Here is a 12,998-nt window from a genome sequence, read left to right as displayed (position 1 = left end):
TAAGTGTAACACTTTGAATTTCAGCTCAGGAGAAAGCCAAGAATAGTGACTAAGGAGTTTCTCTTGGATCCAGAAAGAGCCAGATTCAAGTCATGTTTAATAATTACAGTTGTTTCAAGCTGGGCAATTCCTTCAGCCCCTCAATGCTTCAGGCAATGGTTTCATACTATAGAGTTATAGATTAATTATAGATTTGCATTACTTTATAGTTTCTGCAAACTAAGATTATCTACTCTGATGAAACTAGAATCTGACCCTATGAAAAAAAATATCTTATTTGATTCTAGAATTAGAATCTAGCAGGTCTTGATGAACCATCCTTCTTTTTTTTTTGTTTTTTGAATACTGACTCTAGCTATCACATCCATCTTGGTGCTTTCTGCAAATTTCGTAATAATACTGCTTTTGGCACGGATAAAATATTAAAAAGTGGAGGAAACACTTCTTGGACTTACAAGATGTCACAGAACCATTAATGGCTACTCTTTAAGGCTAGCCATTCAACAAACTTCTAATTGATCTTAACTGTATTATAAGCTAGTCCCTATGTCTCCAAGTTTCCTACAAGAAGAACACTGACCAAATGCTTTCTTAAAATCTAGATAAGTTGCATTGGTAACTTTTCCCTGATTTGTCAGTTTAATAATATTGTCCTGAAAAAAAAGAGTAAGGTTAGTCTGATACAACTCATTCTTGAATAAGCCATCCTAAATTATATGAGGACTGCTTTCTTCTCTGTGTTCACTAATGAAGGAGGTTATAGGCAAAAATGATGTCTTTGATAATACATTATAGAATTTTCTAAGGAATGAAAATCAAGTTCAATGGCCTATAGTTTTCAGGCTTTATTAGTTTTCCTTTTATGAAAACTGAGACACTCTTTGCTTTTTTCCTCATTTCTACAGTTACTCTCTCATTCTTCACAGTTATTCAAATAATATTGTCAGTGGCTCAGAAATCTCTTTCAAGACCCAAAGATGTACTTCTTCTGGACCAGGTGACATGAATTGATTAAGGACAGTTAAGTGCTCTCTTACTCGCTCTTTAGTTACATTGACTATCAACTCCCTGATAGCCATTTTCTCCCATTCTTTCCATAGGTCACTATGTGTTATAGAGCAGAATGTATTCAGCATGCTTATGCAAATTTGTTTGCTTACTGTCTTCTCCTTTGGACTGTAAGATCCTTGAGGGCAGGGACTGTCTTTCTCCTTTCTTTGTACCTCCTGGACTTGATAGAATGCCACACATAGTAGGCAATTATTAGCTTACTGAATGGAAAAAAATTAAGTAAGAACTGAGCAACATGATCTTCTCTCTGTTGTCGGTATAAGATGATATAATGGTGGTGATGTTTGAACTACTGATGATAGTGATTGTGGTGTTCTTACTTAAATCTATGTTAATGATAAAGATGGTTACGATGGTGAATGAAATGGGTTCATGATGAGAATGAAGATGATGATGGAATTAGAAACAGTGTAATTGATGGGAACTGAGATGAGTTGATGATAGTAACATTTATAGAGATGGTGATGAGATTAATGGACTAATTATGGGGACAGGGATGTCAATGGTTATAGTGAAGGTGGTGATTTAATGATGGTGTTAATAGTTGAGATGAAGATGATGAAGGAAAATAATATGAGACTCAAGAATTAAACTAAAATTTGAAGTACCTGTAGTCATAGGTTCTACTTTATCTGCCTCTACTCAGCTAATATAAGGTTACTATGAATGCTTAAATTTATATTCAGCTAGATAGTGAGTGGATAGAATAAGGGCCTAGAATCAGAAAGACCTATTACCTCATACATTTACAAGTTGGGTGAAACTGTTTACCTCCATTTCTTCATCTGTAAAATTATCTGGAGAAAGAAATAGCAAACCACTCTAGTATTTCTGCCAAAAAAACCCAAATGGGATCACAAAGGGTTGGGCACAACTAAACAATAACATATATTTATATAAACAGCAGGGTAAGCCCCCACAAAAAAAGCTTAGGTGGGGAGGGGAACCTTTCTTTGGAAACCCCCATAATCTAGTTTAAGCAGGCACAATTGCAGCACTAGTCATAGAATCTCAAAGCCTTAAGGGTCCCTGGAGAGCAGCTACCTCATTTCCCACCTTAGGATTAAAATTTGAAGGTATTTTAAAGGTCATATATTCTTATAGTTCTTAAAGGTCATCTAAATCCCTTATTTTACAAAGGATGCACAAAAAGGTTAATTGATTTGCCCAAGGTCATACATGTAGTAAGTGGCAGAGCTAAAATTTGACCCAAGATCTTGTAACCCCAAATCTATCAGTCTTTCTACTGAGCAAAGGACTATCCAGCCTCTCTAAGAAAAACTCCAGGGTAGAAAATTCCTGCCTCCCAAACATTCTATTCACAGACAGTTCTTTACTTGTCCAAGCTAAATCTTCCTTGCTGCCACCTGCCTATTTCTTCCTAGTACTGTGTTCATGGATCAAAAAAACCAAATTTCTCCCTTCTTCTAATCAAATCCTTCAGAAATTTGAACAAAATTATCACATTCCCCCCAACTCCAGATCATTTCTTTTTTAGGATAAACATCTCCTATTTCTTCCATCATTTCTCATATGGCATTGTCTCAACCTTCATCCTTAGTTGCCCACCCTCTCCTCTGGAGTTTTGCAGAGAAGAGAGCAAAATTATTTGTGAGGAAACACCAAAGAAATTCAGTCTTGGGGCAGCTAAGTGGCACAGTGGATAGAACACCAGCCCTGGAGTCAGGAGTACCTGAGTTCAAATTTGGCCTCAGAAGCTTAATAATTACCTAGCTGTGTGGCCTTGGGCAAGCCACTTAACCCCATTGCCTTGCAAAAACCTAAAAAAAAATATCTATTACAAATGAAGAAACTGAGGCAAACAGGGTTAAGTGACTTACTTGGGATCATATACCTAGGAACCGTCTGAGGCCAGATTTGAATTCATATAGATTAATCTTCCTACTTCAGGCCCAACACACTATATCCACTGTACCATCTAACTACCTGATCAGTCTTTATTATTAAGCATCACATACATCGACCTCCATTTCTTTACCATAAAAATGAATCCATGAGGAGAGCCCAGCTACCACTGTATCTCTTTAACTTCTGGTTTTACTAATTCATTCAGTTAAATTCAATGAAAAAAAAATTACTAAGTGCCCATTATATTCAGAGCTCTATGTTTCGCTCTGAGGATACAAAGAAAACAACAGCAGCAGCAACAACAAGAAACAAGCAAAAGCAAATGATCCCTGCCTTCAAGGAGCTTATAATTTAGGAGCAGGGGATTGGGGGGAAGGAAGGGTTGCCACTCAAGGGATGCAATGCCCATGTGACCTTGAGAAACTCACTTAACATTTCTAAGCATTGATTTCCCAGTACAATATAAATAAGATCCTTAAAGATAAGAATTTTTAAAAATTTCTATATCCTCAACATAGAGTCTTGAGAAGAGTATAAGCCTGAAAACAATATTTGCTGAATTGAATTTATGCACCAGTAAACATTAAAACCAGGTGTAGGAGTGGATCACAACCAAGGTCCTTACCAGCTCCAACATTGACCTTAAAGGGGGGAAGTGATCTTAGCTTTCTGGGCCTCAGTTTTCCTAAGTGAAAGACAAAGGGGTTAGATTAGATGATATCTAACAACCCCAAGAGACTACATTTCTGCCAGAATCACTAGAAAACAGCTGCTTGACCTCCTTTGCAATTTATACTTAATCTGTCCCATCTTCCAGAGTTTTTCTTTCCAGTCTAAGAAAGCCCCTCCCTAAGATTGTGTATTTCTTTAGTATTTAGGGATCACAAAAGGAGTCTGAGTCAGTGAAAAGTGAGACATGGAGAAAAGAAGGTGAGGTATTTTCATTGAACTAGATTACTGCTGAAATTTGTTTACCCAAGGAAGTTGGATAGGTTCCCTTGAGTCACCGATCCATTGACCTTTCAGCATTAGAAGGCTCCTTAGGGATCTTTTTATCCTGATCCTTCATTTAGGGTATGGGAGTGGTGGACAAAAGGAGAAGGAAAGGGAGAACAGAGGTCTATAAAAGGCTAGTGATTTGTCCCTTATCTTAGCCAAGTCTTGAAGAAAGTAAATTTTCCCATTTCTCTCCAGGTTGTATTCCAGAAATCCATGACTAAAGAAACTTATTCATCCTGGGAGTTCAATGGAGCTGAGTTAATTCACGAATTGGAAGTGACCTGCACCTTGGAGACCCCTCCTTTTGGAAAGACTCCTCTCAGAACCTCCACTGAAGGAAGTTCTCAGGCTAGTCATGTCTCACTCAGACTTACTTTGCTATGCCTCTTGTGCAGATCAGGTACCATTAGCCCTTTTACACCTTCTTCTTGTACATCGTTTTCCCTCATTAGAATGAAAGTCATGTTTTCTTTTGGTTTGTATTTCTATTCCCAATGATTAGTCCAGTGTCTGGCACATAGTAAAGCCTTTAATAAATGCCTATTGACATAATTCCACGTAGAAAAGTCATTTAAGGACAAGAATCTCATAGGAAAGTACATTCAGTAGTTTTGAAATTAGAAGACCTGAATTCAAATCTTGACCCTGCTGATTATTTAGCTGGGTAGCTTTGTATAAATCAATGTCCTTCTCTAGGCAAAAGAGTCTCATCCATAAAATAAGGTGTGGGGGGGTAAGATTGAAAGATTTCAAAGAAATAAGATAGCCTAAATAAAATAGTATAAGAAATAAGGTAGGAAAGAGAAAGGACAAAGTGTGATCTGTCAAGTCCCAACAGTGGACTCCCTGAAGGTACAATAAATAGAGCACCAGCCATGGAGTCAGGAGTTTCTGAGTTCAAATCCAACCTCATACATTTGACACTAGCTGTGTGACCCTGGGAAAGTCACTTAGCTCTGATTGCCTCACATGCAGGACCATCTCCAGTCATCCTGATTCATATCTGCCCACTGGACCAAGATGGTTCTGGAGGAGAAAGTGAGGCTGGTGATTTAGAATAGCGCCCCCTCACTCAAATCTAATTCATACACTTGTCAGGGCATAACCTCCCTGTGCCTTAGTCTTCATTGAGGATGAATATAATTATCATAAGTTGATCATATGTGCATGGCATGGCATCACCTCCCTGATGTCATAGTCTTCTTTAATTACAAAGGACAAATGACAACAACTGGAAGAATAGGAGGATGAGTAAACCTCTTTTTCATCTTCCCTTCCCCTATCACTCTCTTTTCCATCTCTTCATCATTGAAAATATTCTGTCTCCCCCAGACCTTATAAGGTTCATTCTCCATCCTCCAGGAAGCCCGCTTGGCTTGATATCACTAATGAAGCATGTAATTGTTTATACCAGCCTTGCCATAGTTAGCTTTATAAAAGGTAGATTGATCTGAACTGAATTTAACTGAGTATGTGTATGAATGAGCATTTCACACCTTCCAGGATGTTATACTATATTAATATTAATAATAATATTAAATGGTATTTATAGGTTTGCAAAGCAATTTGCATCTCTTGTGTCCCTGGAGGCTCTCAACAGCTCAATGAGGTAAGTGTTACTGTTAAATCCATTTTACAGATGAGGAAACTGAAACCTAGAGAAATAAATGGCTTGCCAGGATCAAATAGCTGATAAATGTCAAAATCAGGATCTAAACTTTTCTTCACTCTGCTCTACCAATTACATCACCCCAATGTCTCTGTTCAGGAATGATCTAGAACCAAGGTTAGGGTTCAATCTGTGGCTCAGTTTGGGACTCTTAATTGGAGTTCAAAATCAGAGTTCAGCCTGTGATCAATGTAAGAGTCCAGTCTTAATCAGACTTTTAACACTTTGAGTAAAATCTAAGCCTAAGAAAAAGGAAAGGATCTGAGACCTGTGATGCCAAGTGACTGAATCTATGACACAGGTTGATTTTTAATCAGTAGACAGACTGCCAGTTTGAGAGTCAGGAAATCTTGGTCAAAATCTTGGCTCTGAATCTTCAAGGCCTGTGTGATTGTGATCTGGATAAATCAGGTGACCTCTCCTGGACTCAGTTTCTTAAACTTTAATATGGGAATAATAAAACCTGTAGTACTAGATTCAAAAGACTGTTGAAGATCCAGTGAGATAATGTGTAGAAACCATTGTAAACTTTAAAGCACTATAATAAGCACAAATTCATTCATTCATGCATATAGTGACTACTTTATTGTCACACAAATGAATGAATGAATGAAATAAAAAAGTATTTATTAATCCCTTAATATGTGCCAAGTTAGTTGTGGTTACAAAGGGAAATTGAGATAATTCTTGCTCTCAAGGATCTATACTTTAATGAAAGACATATAAAAGATAAATTCATACTTACAAATATAGCCACAAATATGTGTGTTTACGTGTAAACATGTTTATATGTATACATATAAATGCATGAACACAATACACACATATACACATATATGTCATGAATATGACAGTTGAGATATTTGTGCAAATATGTTAATGTATATTATGTTTGCATATGTATGTAGATAATTATAATTTATATGGTATATACCTTTGTGATAGGGTTTTCTGTTGAAATATTTGTATTTCAAAGATTCAGAGCTAGAAGTGACCTCAATAGTTAGAAGGGACCACAAAGCCCCCATTTAACAGATAAGTAAACTGGGGGCAAGAAGAGGTTAAGTGACAATAGTAAGTAAGATCACAAAAATGATAAATATCAGAAGCAGTAATTGAGCCCAGGTTTCCAGGCACCAATTCCAGAATTCTTGCTGTGAATGGATATTGTTTATTATGAGTATGCATGCCATTGGCTATTTTTAAAATATAACTAAGAGTGCAAAAAAAGTCTTTATGTAATTGAATATATTACAGAAACCATCCCAAGTTGGTGTTTCTGCTGTGCTTGGGGCCTTAGGGTCAGGGAGTATTCCTGTAGGACATAAGATGAGAGACTTTCTGTAGCCCCCGGGCTAGGTCGAGCATAGTAGGTCTCAGGAGACTTTCTCTGGGGACCAGAAATGTAAACTTGGCTCCAGAACCTCCCAAAGTGAAAACTCTCCCATAGATTCAGCAAGTATCTCTGCAATTTTAATTGTGAATAGTAATAAACGCTACCCATCCTCTACTCAGTTCTTTAATACTAAATAACACTTCTTTCTGCTAAAGTCTTCCCTTTTTCCCCCTCTCCCTCATCCTATCTTCTACAGGGAAGAATGAAAGAAGAACATATTAGAAGAGTGGGGAACAATGAAAAGAGAAGATAAGGGATGGGTAGAAATGGTTAGGAGTGTGGTGAAGATAACAGGTAAAAGAGGGAGAGGGTGAGTTGAATTAATGGATGACCAGGACAGGGAAGGAGAAAACTAAGAGAACAACAAAAGTGAGTGTCATCAGAATACAGAGGAAAATAATGGAAAGGGGATGGGAGGATGATCATCTCAGTAGAGGGAGAAAAGGAGTAAATAAATGGGAGCAGGTGAGGGAGAGTGTGCAGGCCACTTGCAGATTATTATATAAACAAATAGTTTCAAATAGAGTCAGCTAGGTGGTGTAGTAGAAAGAGCGCCAGTCCTAGAGTCAGGAGAGCCTGAGGTCAAATCCAGGATCAGATACTTAACATTGTGTGACCTTGGGTAAGTCACTGGCCTGATTGCCTCAGGGTCATCTGCAGTTGCCCAGATCCATAGCTGGCCACTGACCTCAAATGGTCTGAGAAGAGGAAGCGAGATTGGTGACTTAGCATAGCCCTCCCTGACTCAAATTCAATTCATATGGATGCAATGGCATCGCCTCCCTGATATCATGGCCTTCTTCAAGAATAAAGGACAGAACAACAACAGCAGCAACCAATAGTTTCACTATGGGCCTTCTCTGTAGCAGAGAGTAAAGGGGGAAAAATGGCCCATCAAGTCTCCCCTCATTCTAGGATTCCAGGAAACCCATATCCAATACAGTCACATAAACACAGAGGTACAGACACAGGCTCACCCCCCACACACACACATATACACATATGTATCTATACACACATTTTATATATATATATATATATATGCATATTATATAGGTATTATAGATATAGATAGATAGATATCATATTCCTTCCTTGATTAGATTGTACATTTCAGGAAGACAGAGTTTTATCACAACTCTGTATCCCCAGAGTTTAGGGCACATCTGGTAGAGACCAGAGTAGATTCTTAACTGATATTGGTTGCTACATTGACTAAGGCCCAGTCTTCCTTAAATTAGAAAGAAAAAAAAAAAGAAGCCCCCCATAGAACAAGCAGTGCCCTCTCTCCCACCACTTCCCTCTGAGGGAACTTGTGTGATATTATAAACAAGAATGTCAAGAGATGGAAAGGCAAAGAAGGGTGGCTATCTGCATTTTTGGGGAGGGAACATCCGTACAGAAGAGATGACAGAAAAATCTGAGTAATTCCGCAAACCTAGTCCCCTTCCTAGGCAAATATATACCAGTCAATGCATGGAGACACACACCTTATATACATGCCCGACGGTATGCATATTTGTGAGCTCCCATATAGGTGCAAATGCGTGGGTGCACACTCACACACTCAGCTGGCACGAAAGGGGAAGGCCAGGGAAGCACAGAGGTCTGGGAGCCCATCCGCGGGGAGCTGGCGCCATCTCTCTGCAATTGGAGAAAGCTGGGCCACCGCAGCCCAAGCAAACAAGAGCGAGAGAGAGCGAGAGCGAGAGAGAGAGAGAGAGAGAGCGAGAGCGAGAGCGAGAGAGAGAGAGAGAGCGAGAGAGAGAGAGAGAGAGAGAGACCCCAGCCCCAGCCAGAGTCTCCAGGTCCCAGATTCAGTGCTAAGAGAGTCGCTGGCTCCCACTGGACTAAGCAGAGTCAGAGATGCTACCCACCCCTCCCCGGCCCCCGACCCCTTTCCCCTGCTAGCCTTTCAGCAGTCCTGGCCCTGGGGAAGTCAAGCCAAAAAGGCAGGTTCCAATCCGGATCCCCCTCTGCCCCCGGGACCCGGCGTGTCCTTAGGCGCAGAGCTCCACCTGCCTGGTCCTTCGGAGCTGTCAGATTTCCAGGAAAGGCAAGGGGATGGGGGGGGGGGGGGGGATGTCAACCCAGACTTTGGCCAGGTCTACTCCCTCCAGGCCGGGAATTCCGGAGGAGGGCGCAATGATTCAGAGACCGCTGCCGTAATCCTCTAAAAAAGCACTCCTCCTCCTCCTCCTCCTCCTCCTTTCTCCGCCACCACCACCTCCTCTTCGCCCTCCTCCTCCTCCTTTTCTCCCCCAGCCCCGGAGGCTTCCATGTGACGGATGCACGTCCCCGCAGCACCGCGAGGCGGAGAGCTAGCTCCAAGCTCTCCCTATCCCCCCCCCCCCCCCCCAGGCCCCGGCCCCCGGCGCCACCTCCCCCGAGTTTCAGCCGCCTCCCAGCGGCACAGCCAGCCGACCTGGGGGATGCTGCATCCCCGCTCTGGGGCACAGGCAGCAATCTCTACGGCTCCCCCCCCCCCCAGGCCCGCACCAGGGCCAGTGGCTCTGGGGCGCGCGCACCTCACTCCTGCGGCTCCTTCCCAGGCCCCGGCCGGTCCCAGGCTGCAGCACCCAGCCCCTGGCCCGGACCTGCCTCAGAGTCTCCGATCCCAGCTCTCAGCTTCTGGCCCCGGCGCACGGCTCCCGGCCCCACGGCCTAGGCCGGCTCCAGCATCTTGGCCCCGGGCGCAAGCACCTCTCCAGCGTCAGTGCCCCTGGGGCTCGTGCCGGCTCGCAGCCCCCGACCACCCGCCGAGCCTGGCCCTTGGACCATCCCTAGTCTGCTGCTCCCAGCCCCCAGTCGGCCCTCCTCCCAGGTCCTCCTCCCTCCCTCTCATTCTCAACCATCTCCAGCCCCCGGACTCTCCCCCCCCCACCAACTCCCGGTTCCGGGGCCCTATCTCCGCCCCCACCGCCCCCGGGACGGAGAATCAACAGGTCCCAGAGAAGGAGGCTGAGAAAGGGAGGTAGAATGAGGATGGGGTGGGGCGGGGTAGTGTGGGCTGCTGAATGCTTGAAGAGGGGGTGGTCCCCTCGAATGCGGGCCTCTTTGGAGTCTCTCTTTGCCTGGCTTCTGCACCCCCCACCCCGTCCCGGAGCCCCTTCCTCCCTCCTTCAGCTTCCCTGACCTTGCTCTGATATTCACAGCTACCAGGCAGGGACCCAGGAGTCCCACTCGGAGCTGGGGATAATCTAGAGAGACTGGAGGGAGGGAGAGGGCAGCTCCCTCGCCTGGGGGGGGGGGGGGTTCTCACCCTTCTCTCCCGGAGAGCAGGTTGGGAAGAGCCCAGCCACTTGGGATTCCGGGATGTGGCAGCTACCTGCTAGCTGCACCCGCGGGGCCTCTGCAAGCTCCCCCTACCCCCAACCTTAGCATGCCTTAGCCATGCCGGGAGAGATCCCTTCCCTTGCCAGGAAGAAAAGCATTAGACGACCTTACCCCCACCCCCGCTCGCCCCCCGCAATCCACCCTTTTCCTTTTCCTCCTCTTCCTTCTGCTCTATCTCCTTAGTTTTCTTTCCTCCTTCTCCTCCATCTTTCTCCCTTTTTATACCCTTGCTCCTTCTGGGCCTCAGTTTCCTCATCTGTAGAATGAGATTGATTAGGTAATCTCTAACGTTCTTTCTAGCTCTAAATCAGCCGGCCCTCTTCCTTCTCCAGGACCTGGCAGAACCCACACAACCATCGGAGAAAGGATGGCTCTGCCACCCACAGCAGAGGCGCGGGCAAGGGGGAGCTGTGTGTGTGTGTGTGTGTGTGTGTGTGTGTGTGTGTGTGTGTGTGTGTGTGATGAAGGGGGGGGGGGTGGAACAGTAAATGTCTCAGTCCAGGGTGGGGGCAGGGGATTGGACAAGGACCTCTTCTTCTCGGCTCTCCACCACTTCACCCCTCCCACTCCCACCCCCACTCTGAAGGAGAGTGGGGGCAGGGAAGGAAGGGCACACCTACCCCCTCCCAACTCCTCCACGGGAGTTCGTGGAAGAGTCTCTACTCCAGATTTGGAGCCTCCGGGGAGGCTCAGGGGGATGGGAGGGGGCACAAACTGATGGCCCCCTCCTCCAATCAGGGCCGCCTCCAAACCCAGGCTTCGGACGTTCAGGGAAACTTCGAGGCATCGCAATGATCAAGAGCCGGTGGGTTCCAAGGGTGCGTTATGCGCCGCTCGGCCTGCCTTTTTGCAGGAGGAGAAATGGAGGGGCCTGATGGGTCAGCCAGCTGTGCGAGAAGCCCCCAGTGGCCTCAGGACTTGGGGCCTCAAGCCCCGCAGTGTCCGCCGCGACCTCCCTCCTTGCCCTGCGGGCGACTCGCAGCTGTGGGCGCCACCCCCTTTCTACTCTGTGTGTGTGTGTGTGTGTGTGTGTGTGTGTGTGTGTGTGTGTGTGTCTGTGTGTGTCTGTGTGTGTCTCACTGTGTGTGTGTGACTGTATGTGACTCTGTGTGTGTGACGGCGACAAGTGAGGGGGAGTTAAGGTGGGGGGGCTCTCCAGCCCTGAGCTCCCTCTTCTCTAGGTCTCCCCAGCACCAGCAGCCCCTTGTCGCCCCCCTCCGGAGTTTCTTCTCCCATAAGGCTCCCGCCTCTCCTTGGCTACACATTCCTCTAGGCAGGTCAGCGGAGAGCCAGAGCCAGGGAGAGGAGGAAGGCCAGGGAGAGCAAAAGCGGGGGTGCTGGAAGGAGAACCAAAGCTCACTCGCTCAGACCCGGGAGACCCCAGGCCCAGCCTTGTGGAGGGCAGATTGGGCACTAACGGAGGGCTGGGCAAAAGTTGGAGCTGTTTATCCGCTCTGCCGAGGAGAGGAGGTGGAAAACAGAGAACGGGGGAGGAATGAAGGGATGGGTGTGTTGGGGGGGAAAGACATCTGCGGAGTATGCTCTGTACCTGCCTGGGAAGGGAATGAACATCTGGGGAGTGTGTTCTACACTTGACTGGGGGTGGAGAACATCTGGGAACTATGCTTAGTCCTCGACTGGGGGTGCATTCTGTTAGGGTGCCTGGTTAGGGGTTCTGGGTAGGGGAAGGACAGCAACATTTAGGGAGAATGTTCCGTCTCTGACGAGAGGAAGACAGCAGTGAAGCATCCTGGCTGCAATCGGGGAGGGGGGCAGAAAGAACATCTGGACAATATGTTGTGCCTGTTGGGGGGAATGATCTTACCTGGATGGGGTCTGAATAGGCTGGGGGGAGGGGAAGGAGGTTAAATAACCCGGGGGCATGTTCTGTGTTTGGCTCTGGGTCTGGGGGGTGGGTACGGAGAAGGTCTGGGGAGCCTCTGCCTTCGCTCCCGGCTGGGCTGGGCTGGGGTTCAGGGGCAGGGTGACTGGCTGGATTCTAATCGCTCCAAACCCAACTTCACCCAGGAAACACTCCAGGAGGCGGCGGGTTTTGCTTGAAAGGGGGGGAGGGAATAAAAGGGGGTGCACAAACTCGGGAGCTCAAAGCGCAAACCTCGGGGGATCGTTCTAAAGCCCCAAAGTGGGAAGTTAAAAAGTCCGCTTGTCTCTTCCATACCTACACAGCCCCCCACCCCTCTTCCGAGCCCGCTCTCCCCCGTCCCTACCCAGAGAAAACCAACAGCTTACCTTTCCCCGGCGGGGTCGGGGTTCCTGAAGACTCGGGCCGGCGAGTTGCCAACCCCCCAGAGGAAGCATCCGCCAGCCGGGGCAGGTGGGAGCCGAACCCGGGAAGCCCTGGCAGAGTCCGGGGAGGCTCGCTTTCGGGGGCGCGGAGGGCAGCCGGATGGGGCGGCCGTCAGCCCCACGTCCCCGGGCTTCGGATCCCAAGCCTCGGAGGACGCCAATGCACACACACTCGCGGACCTCGGTCCCCCTCCCCCTCCCCAAAGCCCAGCAGCCGGAGCCCCCGGGGCCGTGGAGGCACTGGCAGTCCCGCACACACGCGTCGCGGGACGCCCGCCGCCGCTTAGATCCAAGGAGGCGAGCGCAGCCTCGGGCGGCCCGAGGGCGCCCGGCTCAGCGCAGCGCGGCGCC

At 46.6% G+C, this 12,998-nt stretch overlaps 1 protein-coding gene across 4 annotated transcripts in view; it reads right to left on the bottom strand.

The window, feature by feature from the left end:
* The window catches only part of ADGRB1 (adhesion G protein-coupled receptor B1), a 268,497-nt gene extending 255,817 nt beyond the window's left edge, over positions 1 to 12,680 (bottom strand). For all 4 annotated transcript variants that reach the window (XM_074202856.1, XM_074202857.1, XM_074202858.1 and 1 more), the window contains exon 1: positions 12,591 to 12,680. The gene's annotated coding sequence lies outside the window, so the exon portion shown is untranslated. The remainder of the gene's footprint in view (positions 1 to 12,590) is intronic.
* Between the last annotated feature and the right edge of the window lie 318 nt (positions 12,681 to 12,998).

This window comes from Macrotis lagotis, chromosome X (genome assembly GCF_037893015.1).
Source record: "Macrotis lagotis isolate mMagLag1 chromosome X, bilby.v1.9.chrom.fasta, whole genome shotgun sequence".
Classification (NCBI taxonomy): Eukaryota; Metazoa; Chordata; class Mammalia; order Peramelemorphia; family Peramelidae; genus Macrotis; species Macrotis lagotis.
This window is presented reverse-complemented; position numbering and strand designations above follow the sequence as displayed.